This window comes from Papaver somniferum, chromosome 9 (assembly GCF_003573695.1).
Source record: "Papaver somniferum cultivar HN1 chromosome 9, ASM357369v1, whole genome shotgun sequence".
In the NCBI taxonomy this organism is placed as follows: domain Eukaryota; kingdom Viridiplantae; phylum Streptophyta; class Magnoliopsida; order Ranunculales; family Papaveraceae; genus Papaver; species Papaver somniferum.
The window spans coordinates 156108006-156119079 of record NC_039366.1 but is presented as its reverse complement, the minus strand read 5'-3'; the positions used below and the strand labels follow the sequence as shown (position 1 = coordinate 156119079).

The following is an 11074-nucleotide window of genomic DNA, read 5'->3' as shown; positions in this document are numbered from 1 at the left end:
GGTTGAAAATCAACATGCATGTTTAACCTGTGATTTTTGGTTTCACAAATTTTAGTTTCGTCACCGATTTTGCATAAAATAGCTTTCATCAGTGGTTTCATAAATAGGTTTCTGTTAGTGTCATAATTAGGTTTCATTCCCTTCAATATTGTTACTTTCGTAATTGATTTTCTGCTAGTTTCATAATCGATTTTCATCAATGGTTTCTTTGATGAAACCAAAATTGGTTTTCATCATTTTCATCTATGATTCACTTTACTGTGTTGGTGATTTTCATCAATAGTTTCTTCGGTGAAACCAAAATTGGTTTCATCATTTTCATCTATGATTCGCTTTATTGTGTTGGTGATTTTCATCATTGGTTTCTTCGATGAAACCAAAATTTACATCAATGGGTTTTTTTTGTGGAACCAAAATTGGTTTCATCATTTTCATATGTGATCGCTTAACTTTGTTGGTGATTTTGTTCAATGGTTTTGTAGATGCAACCAAAATTAGTTTTATCATTTTTGTTGTATTATTCGCTTATGGGTTACTTTTGGTTTCACAACAAGGAAAAAAAGAGAAACAGAGCCGTATAGGTGTTGTTGCATTATTTGTGTGCGCTAGCACCTGAGATAAAAGCTTTGATACACAACAAAAAACTGCATATGAAGGCTCTGGTTTCATGTCCATTTTGGTGTTTCTTCAAGTCGTTCTATGATGGTATATCCAATTAAGAGTCGTATGCTGGAAGCTGCTGCAAATGAAACCAAGGCTGATGACTTCGTCAAGTTATTCTTAGTCTACCTTTTGGTTTGTGTATTCGTCCCCAATAAAGGTGGGTAAACTCTAACTGCAAAGTACTTGTACTTGGTATCTGAGATGAATAAGGTGTGTTGGCCGGACGTGTTTCATGAGTATCTAATTGAGTGGATAATAACATCCAAAGACGTTGAAAATGTAGTGGGTTGCATCATTTACCTGCTGGTAAGTTAAGTTTTGTTTCTTTTGATTCATAAGTTGTTTGTTTTTAACGGGTTTGATTCTGTTTGAATATTGTTTCTCATTCTTTTTTCAGTATTAGTTGGCAGAGATGTCTTACATCGCAGAACAAAAGGATGGGACATATATCCAAGGTTTACTAGATGGAACCTTGGTGGAATATGCTACCAAATATTGGATAAATTCCAGGAGCTTAGAGAACACACAGGAATTTAATTAAAGGTAAAGAAGACTTACTATTCTGATGAAACCAATTTTGATTACGTCAAAAATTCTAGCTGAAACTAATTTTGGTTACAGCAAAAATGATCAAGTTCTTAGATTTTAGTTAAGCTCAACCTTTAGAACGTTATTTCTGTTTGCATCAGTCACCTTTGAAGATCATATTCTTAATACAACTTAGTTAACTACTGTAGACTAACAGATAGTCATTTTTTGAATGAATGTTGGCTTACCTTTTCTGTAGTAATATAGGTAGTAAAAGTGATAAATGGGTGGGAGCGATTGCGTTGAACTAGCTCAATTTTAATATTTGATCACTTTTTTGTAGTATGGGTACTTATCAACGTCTTCTTTAATCTCAACTTTAGTAGTTTTTTGAAAGTCTTCTTGGGAACTCATCAACATAGAAACGTGGTAGTTTCCGGAACGACTGTCATGTGTGCATGTACTCTGTGTTGACTGTTGTGATATATGCACTCCTGTTTTAAGTGATATCTTAAACTCTTGATGGCTTTTTTGCATTCATTCCCTTATACTCTTTGTTATATGCATATCCTTGTTTTACTGCTTGAACTTCATCTCAATCTGTATCCATCTATATTGCTTTACTATTTTGATGAAACCAATTTTAGTTACATCACCAATTCTAGCTGAAACCAATTTTGGTTACAACAAAAATTCTAACCAAAACCATTTTTTCTTGTGCATTGCAGATGAATATCGGTCGCTGCAAGGGTTCATTCATGCTGACGAACAAGAAATGCGCTTGGTCGAGCGCATAGAATAAAAAGATACTGTTGATGAAGAAGTGTCGGTTGGTGATGTTGAAAATGTTGGTCGTGGCATGAAGTGCCTGGACAAAAATGAAGTCAATGTTGGTGCTGGCAGTGAAGTGCGTGGACAAAATGAAGACAATGATGGTTCTATCGGTGAAGTGAACTCTTATAAAGACAAATATCAATGGGCACAAAATCTGATTGAAAACCTTAGGACCACTGGTAAAAAATGTGCTTTCTGAAGAAGAAGAATCATCACTGGAAATAATACTCGCATGTGGTGCCCAATTTATTAATTTTTTACAGTTTTTCTTGCAGATTCAGTTTTACTTGAAGATAATCTTTGACAACATAAAAGATAATGTTTGCTAAGAAGAATCATTGCTGGCAATAACACTCGCAGTAGCTACTCTGTGTAAAATGGTTATCTACTGATTGTAATGGTGACAAATTACAGTTTATATAAAAAAGATATCAGTTGTAGTCCCCTAAAGCTTATGTCTACAGAAATATGATGTCTAATTTTTCTGTAACAGCAGGTCTTCAGAATTCCAGTAATTAATTTTATCTTAGCAAACATTATCTTTTATGTTTTCAAAGATGCAAAAGAAAAATGACAGTAAAACAGTGATGAAACCAAAAAAGGTTCCACCAAAATATGATCCCAAAAATGGTTCCAAAGAAATATGATGAAACCTACTTTGGTTGCACCAAATTATAAAGGCCTGCAAAATCTGACAAATTTGATCAAAACTACTTATTCTCTGGCAAGATCTAAAATGAAAACTTCTGCAACAAATTAGCATTGGTTTACTTATAAAAAACATGAAAAAGAACAGTCAAAAAAATATCTAATGATATCAAGTCACTAATTAGTTTTTTCAAAAAAATATCTAATGATATCAAGTCACTAATTAGTTTCTTCGATACATGTGGTTTGTTAAGAAATCCACCACTACAGGTATGCTAATTACTTGATTCCTTAGATAATAAAAGGACTTCCTTCAAAACTATCAATAGACACGGCATATAAATGCCATTTACATTTCTCCTCATCTTTCTTAGCACAACATGCACCGATCGATCCTCAACTTTTCATTCCTTGTCATTTTGAATGAATAACCTGATGTCACGTGATATTTCATTATATCACAACGAACTTGTTGAACACCTTCCGGAAATAATTGTTCAACACCCTTAAAAAGGCCTAACCAATGCACAGACTTTACGGTTCCTTCACTTTATTTGTAACATCATAATCAACTCTTGGCTTCTCAAAAAATATAATTTCAGAACTTCGTGGCTGGTCAATATCTATAATCCTTGAACTTCTTGAACTAGAACGCTCAGATTATGCCTTACATGCAACTGAAGAGTTGGAAGGTTATGAAACAAAGTAAATAAAGCAGCTGATTGAAGATCAAAATCAGATTGGTTTACCTTTAGCTGATCACCAACTATGTGAAAGATTTCCATAGAAAGAGGAGAGAATTCACACCAACTTGACATATACTTGCCTTCATATTAGCAACAGATTCTTTTAGACCAATACGATACAACAATGTAGATAACCACCGAAACAGGCTTCATAATCTACAGGACAAAGTATGAAACCGAAAAAGGTTTCACTAGATGAGAATAACAGCAACAACAAAAATTGAAAAACATAATGAAATCGTAACAATAATAAGGGTTTCATTCCAATAGATCGTAGATTTCATAAGAACATCAACAGAACACAAAAACATCAACAAAACACAAAATCATAAACTTAGGTTTCATCATCAAAAGGAACTCTAAAAGATCACAATAACAAATCAAAAACAAAAACAAAATCAAATACCTGAAAAGTGATTGAGTATGTGATGAATGATTCGAATACTACGAATTGCTTAATCTGAAGATGAAGATGATCAACACGGAGGATTCTTCACCTCGATTTTCAATTCGAGATGCAATTTTAACAGATAAATCGAGCCTAGATACAAATTTCAACCAAATCACGAATAAACCGTAACTCCTGATTTCTCTTCTTCAATTAAACTGAAATGAATTACCAGATATTCTCTTCTCTTGTTTAACTAAATTTGTAGATTCTCTTCACTTATTCAATCAATTTGAACCTAAAAATTACTCTCTGGATGAAATCTGCAGAAGAAGATCTCTAATCTTTGAACTGAAACATAAAAGAAAAAAAAACACGAAGGTAAAATAAGAAGAATGTCTCGAATTTTTTCTGAAACTGATCTTTTTGGAGAAAATTTCTTTTTCTTCCGCTAAACTTTCCTTTAAAATACACGGAAGGTCAATGTTGGAATTTAGAAATCTAATAAAAACTAAATTTACTCATTATAAAAGGAAATGGAGTTTTCGTGTCATTTTTTAATCAAATAGTTTTTATTTATTAAAAATAATATGGCTGGAGTTTTTGTACCACAAATTCCGTCACCTTGGTGTTTTATCACTAGTTATTATTTTCAACAGATTAGAAAAATATGTCCAAGTGGTTGGTAAGTTTTCCAAGTTTAACAATCTCAAGCTTCGTCTGTCTCAGTCTGAAACTAGAGACTTTTATCAACTGTTTCAGAGTTATAGTGTCGTCGTCCCGTCTATGACTCGTATTTTTTTACGTGGTCCGGTTGAAGATAGAAATGTTTGTGGAAGCACTCTTTTCTCTTTGTTGTTAGCACTCCTATTCACATTTAAAGATAGTTACTTTGGTCCAGATGTCGATCTGTGGACTGGTGGTGGTGGCAGACTAGCTTTCATGGTGTGTATGATGTATCCTTCCTGGTTATCAACTCAAGTTTGTTGGTACAAACAACATATTCATTCCAAATCTGCTAGATGATGAAATATTAACAGTTCTGCGATCAATGGCACAGTGACCGCATAGCGCAGTGGATTAGCGCGTTTGACTTCGGATCAAAAGGCGTGGGTTCGACTCCAACTGTGGTCAAAATATTGTTTTTCCTTTTTTTTTTTTTTTTGCTTTTCCCTTCCTCTAATTCAATATTGTTTTCCTTTTCCCTTCCTCTAATCCAGGGTCAACTCGGATGGGATACATGCAGGGTCAACTCAGCTCAACTGATGTATGTCTATATGATCGTTTTTAGGCATCATCCATGTAGTTGCAGGAAATCCTACACTACACCCTCACAAGATTTCATTAAAATTCAACTCATTTTTGGATTAACAATCTTAATTTTATTGATGAATCTTTGAACAATCTTACAAGAAAAGATAAAGGGATTAAGAACAACAACCACTCTTGATTTTCTCTCTCCTAATTATTTTTTATTCCTCTCTCTAAAAAGATCTCCCCCCTCTTCCTTTACAACTGAATGACTATTTATAGGGAATTACATAGTGGATGACAGCTAATCTGTCCTTTATTTTCGGATATGGTTTGACATTCTCGCAACCTTACAATATTAATCTCGCACACTTCCTAATTTTCGCAAGTCCATCATATTTTTCTCATGATTTAGCTGATGTCGTTTATTATGTCGTTTCTGAAATTGCTTTGCGACATTGTTGTGTTATGTTGTTAATAATTTCGCTGAATGTTGCAGCTGCGAGATTCTGATCCTACATCTTGCCTCTTCTCATGTCGTCTCTGCGAAGAAGAGAATGATATGAGAAATGCCGCAGTTATCCATCTCTTCGTATCCTGCATTTATTACACGTATCTTTTCTTCCATTTGTTTCTTGACACGTCTTCTGTAACCGCTGCTTCTCAACCGTTCACGTCTTTTCGCCTTAATTGTTTATCTTCTCGAAAAAATCCTCTATATATCCTTTCTTACTCTCCTTTCTCTCTTTTACTCTCTTTTTATCTTCTCTGCAACTTCATCATTTTCTCCGTAAATTCCTCTACTGTAATTTTTCTTCTATCTTCTTCTTCAATCTTCTTAATTTTCATCATTCCCATACTCTGTATTCAATATGCCTCCAAGCGGTCAAAGCATGAGAAAACCTTGAAGGAAGTTCAAAAAGATCTTGCCGAGAGGGTTTCACACTTTCTACCATTCCTGGTGAAAGTGCCAAATCAATTCTTTCCATTAAACTTTTCTCTGATCATCACTTGATGATCAGACAATCATAGTCTCGCTGGGTCAAATTCTCGCAGGTCTCCCTATTCCTCTTTATACCCTGACATTCCTCTATTTTATGAAATTCTTGCTCATTCGAATTTTCGCGAGCTATCTTCCAATTAAGTGGGGATTGCATCCGTCTGATATTGGAGTTTGCTAATCGCGGTGCTGGTAAAGGATCTCTTTATCCTAAAGAGCTTAGGGATCCTAAATTCGCAGACTTGGAGATAGTCGCTGAGAAGTACACAGTAGCGAATTTCTTCGAAAATTATGAACTAATATCTATGAAGAAGGAGAATACTCGCTGGGGTGTTCGCTTGAAAAGGAAGGATGTTATTGCTGAAGATAAAATGCTCATGCATGACATTGATTGGCATCTGGAATAAATAAAACCCCTCGCCAATCCAAAGATGATAAATGGTGCGTCTTCCCCTTGATGCTGAAAGGACCCTATATTGCTGGTTCTAATGTCATTCCTGCGAATCTCACCGCTTATCGACCCTGGGTATTCTCTTGGCCTGATAAAGTGAAAGAGGTATATTTTTCCAATTTCGCCCACTTTATGTTTCTTTATTTATCTTTACTCTTTTGTTCGCTGATTCTTGCGACATTCTACAGATCCAGAAACTGAAAGATAGCTACCGCAGGACTGGGAAAGCCAATACCTTGCTAGCTCTTCGCTCATACACAGATGAGGTAAGAAATATTCTTAACAAATATATTGTTGCCTCTATTTCTTATCTTCATTTGTGTGTGAAGGTTATTGCTGAAGTAGAAGAACCCACCAAAGCTGCGACGGCTGGTGATAAGGGTAAAGATATTCTTCGCAAAGGAAAATCATCTGCATCCTCTTCAAAGAAAAGAAAGAGAGGGAATTCTCCTCCTCCTTCAGATGTTCATTTCCCTGATGGTTCTGAAGATGATGAAGACAACAAAGATGATGATGACGACTCTGCTGCGAATAAAGATTCTCCACCTGAATCCTCTATGGCACAGTTATCTGGTATCTTCTCTGATTCTTGGCAAGGGATGGGAGATAATTGCCTCGCCAGTACATGCAAAGCTCTCGCAACTATTTGCGATACTCCTTTGTTGGATGGTGATAGTTCTCTTCGTGGGTCTCCAGATCAGTGACTCCTAGCTTCCTAAATTCTCTCAATAGTTTGGTATTTCGTCTTTTTACTTCTTCATTATTGTGACTCAAAATTTCTTTTTATTTTAATTATTTTTTGTATTTTCTTCGCAGGCTGGAAAAGCTTCTTTCGCTGTTGCCTCAGATTTGGAGAGGAGACGCGAAATTCTTGAAAAGAAGAATCTTCAATTTCGTACGAAGAATGAAGAACTGGAAACTGAAGCTAAGGGTCTTCGTGAGAAGAACGAACAATTAGAAGCTGAAGTTAAAGGTCTTCGCGAGAAGAACAAACAACTGGAAACCGACACTTCTTCGCAAAGGAACAAAATTTCTACTCTCTCAAAAAGCTAATGATCAGCTCTATGGTATGCAATTTTCTCCTTTCCTTTCATTCATTCATCCTATTGTCTTATCTTATTTGATTAATCCTTTTTGCAGACATTTATGGTCTTTCTGATGAAGCCACTCTTCTTCGTTCATTTCCCGATGCCCTAGATAATGACACTCTTCTTGAACATCTTAATAAATCTTTGAATAGTTTCTCTAATGATAAAATTTCATCTCTGTCTTTGAATGAACTTAAATCCAAATTTCGCCTCTTAGAGATTGATCATAGATCTAGTTTAGGTTTAGCCAACCAATTTAAACGTTTTTATCTCAATTCTAAAGAGAAGATCAATAATTAAGAACCAAGATTAGCAAACTTATAGATGATAAAGATCGTATCTCTGATCAAGGTGTTAAGGCTTTGGCGAAATTCCAAGAGACCTTCTTGAGGTTCAACTTGAACGAGATGAAGCCAATCGTCAAAATGTTGTGCTTAGCGAGAGAGAAAACCAAGTTCGTTCTCGTCTTCTCATAAATAATGATGATGAGTTCGCTTGGGCTGCGAAAATCTTAGATGATGCCAGAAAGATTTAGGTAAATATTAGTCTCCAAGTGAGCATACAGCCTTGATTAGAGATATGATTTCTGACAGAGAAGGTCACCAACTGTTCTTTTTTACTAGTCTTTTGTCTTTTTGAGTTCTCACTAAATTATTAATTATTGTCTTTTGTTCGCAGGTTCTGAGAGTAGATATCGCCACAGAATTGAAGAACTTGAAGCTGAGAAAGGGAACTCGCAAAGAGTCTTTCTTCTCGCAACGATAAATATTCTAGATTGAAGAATCAATTCAAGATCACTGTTGCGAACTTTAAGAATGACGCTCTGCATTTTCGCAATCAAACTATTCAAATGGTTTGCAATGACCATAGTATTCCTCACTCTGATTATCCTTGTCTCTCAGAGGAGATCCCAAAGAACACCCCTAGTCTGATCATCTCTGATAGTGAAGCTGATGATGAAGAATCTGATGGTGATGAAGATTCTGATGAGGTAAAGGTTCTGATGAGATGAAGAAGAGAAAATCTGATGAAGATGATGAAATCAACTAAGAAGTAGTCTTTGTTTCTTTCTTTGATCTTCTGTAACACTTGTACATTTATTCCTTCTTTTCGTATACTTGCGAATTCTCTTGGTTCCCCATATTCCTTAATATATAGTTTCTTTTATTTTGACCTGCATTCATTAAAACAATTCTTCCTTGCAATATAGTTAATCAATATAATCATTAATTTTTAACTTTCTGCGTAAATTTATCATGTGGAGACAAATAACATTTTTGATTTCATTCATTCCCATACTTGCCTCTGTTATTTGTATTCAAATGAGAGATTTTGCAGATTTCTCTTATTTTGTGCCTCAGCTTCGCAGTTGTTTTGTATAATTTCGCAATCATATGCGAAGTGAATTTTGATTCTTTTCAAAATTTCATTCTTGTGGTCTTATTTTCCTTCCTAGTTAAAGGTCTTATTATGCCACCTCTTGTCATTGCGACAAAATCGCAGGACGTCCTTGCATTTTCATGCAAAAACCCATTGATCTTGTCTTAACTTTTTCTTTTGTATTATTGCCTCTTCAGGATGTTGCGACAATATGACAGGCCTAAATATTCTTGCGAAAATAAAGCCCCATGACATTGTCGTCTTGCGACGAAATCGCAGGACGTCTTCGCACTTTCATGCGAAAACCCATTGATCTCGTCTTATCTTTCTCTTTAGTATTATTGCCTCTTCAGGATTGTCGCACAAATATGACAAGCCTTAATACCCTTGCGAGTAAAAAGCCTCATGACATTTGCGTCTTAAGACACTTATCAGCTCCCTAATGGAGGGTGCCGCCCTTATCTCCCCCTGGTTGCCCCTTCAAGGAGGCGTACCTCTACCATACAAGGTTGGCTCCTCCCATCCGGTCTTAACAACAACCAGTTGTTTTCGCAGCCTCTTATCCCTTTTACCTATAGGGTTTATGGTTACGAGACTGCACCCTAAGTGGGGTTTTCTTCGGGCCGAGTGCAGTATAAGCCAAGACTTGTCAAGAATGGCAAGGTACGCTCCAGACGCCCCTGGCACTCTTGACTCAACCGTGTACCTCGGCGCCTTGGTCAGATTCTGCACTCCTTGGGAGAGTCCTTATTACCTTAGTCGCCCAACCTAAGTCATATGCTTAAGCTGAGAATCCAAGGTGCCTCTCCCGGATGGGCTTTATTGACCCCAAATCTCCATGACTCAGGTTCCGGTGGCGGTGTAGCCTTTCCCTGAGCCATGCAACAGGTACCCCCTTATATGACGTACTTTAGGTCTTACATTTGCCTCTTGCGAAATTTTTCACGAACTAGGGTGTACGCCATAAAGGTTCGCCCCTTTCTCTTTTGTCATTGTTCTCTGATTGTCTTTTGTAGAATTTATTATCTCTGCGAAGTTCTCGTATATCATCATATTGTATTTGCATTTCAAATCTCAATTTTGTCATTCAATAAAATGTATTTTGAGAATTTTATTTGTTGCGAGAGTGTCGCAACAAATCAATCATTCATACACTTCTTATTTTTATTACTTTCGCCATTCTTGCTCTTTGTTTTGTTATTCTCTGCTATTGCTTCATTGATGGTAAATGTTCACAATTTCTTACTATGAACTAGCATCAGCCTCAAACATTTCTTCTTCTTTTGTTCGATGGCATCCACCATCAACCTCTCACTTCTTTGTGTCTCTCTGATTTTGTGTCGCCAACTTTCCTTCTTGGTTGCTCTTCCTTCGCAGGATTCTACCTCAGTTTCGTAACATTTCTTTCCTTCAACCCAATCTCCCTTTATGATTCCTACACCGCTGGGGTGAGGGAACTTGATGCACTGGTGGAAAGTTGAAGCTACACCTAGAATCCCATGTAGCCAAGGTCGTCCAATCAATGCATTGTAGGGTGACTTATATCAACGACACGAACAGGATTTCAGAAGATATCCCTTCAATGGATTCGCATAGTAACTTCCCCTTTAGGCTTGTTGGCAGTACCATTAAAACCATATATCTTATATGTTGATGGTATAAGATCATCATCTCTCCCTCCCATGGTTTTATAAGTATGATAGAATAAGATATTCACAGAGCTTCCAGTATCGATCAGAATTCTATTAATTGCCCATGAATCTTCAGCTTCATCATCTTCATCTTCTTTAGGTTTTGGATTAATTTCTAATTTTACCACTAATGGATTGTCATGTACTTCTCCACCTTCAGGGACTTCTTCTGCGGTAAAAGAAATAGTTTTTTCTGCCATTCCTCTAGCGGCGAGATTTTCGCAATATTCATAATTTCTCTTCCATCATTGTCTCTTGCGAACACTCTACTCAAAATTGTCATGAAAATCTTCAATTGTCTTGTATGAATGTACGATAGAGTGACAGAATAGATTCTTTGCTTTTGCACCAACTTCTACGAAGAATGTTTCCTTTTCTTTTACCGTGTTTACTCTGTGATGCTCTA

At 36.2% G+C, this 11074-nt stretch overlaps 1 long non-coding RNA gene and 1 other non-coding gene across 2 annotated transcripts; both read left to right on the top strand.

The window, feature by feature from the left end:
- Positions 1-420: 420 nt before the first annotated feature.
- LOC113309172 lies at positions 421-2194 on the top strand. Its single transcript, XR_003340422.1, has 3 exons — positions 421-969; positions 1061-1206; positions 1920-2194. It is a non-coding gene; the product is annotated as an uncharacterized LOC113309172 (long non-coding RNA).
- A 2674-nt stretch (positions 2195-4868) lies between these two features.
- On the top strand, positions 4869-4941 carry TRNAR-UCG. Its single transcript has one exon. It is a non-coding gene; the product is annotated as a tRNA-Arg (tRNA).
- Positions 4942-11074: the final 6133 nt, after the last annotated feature.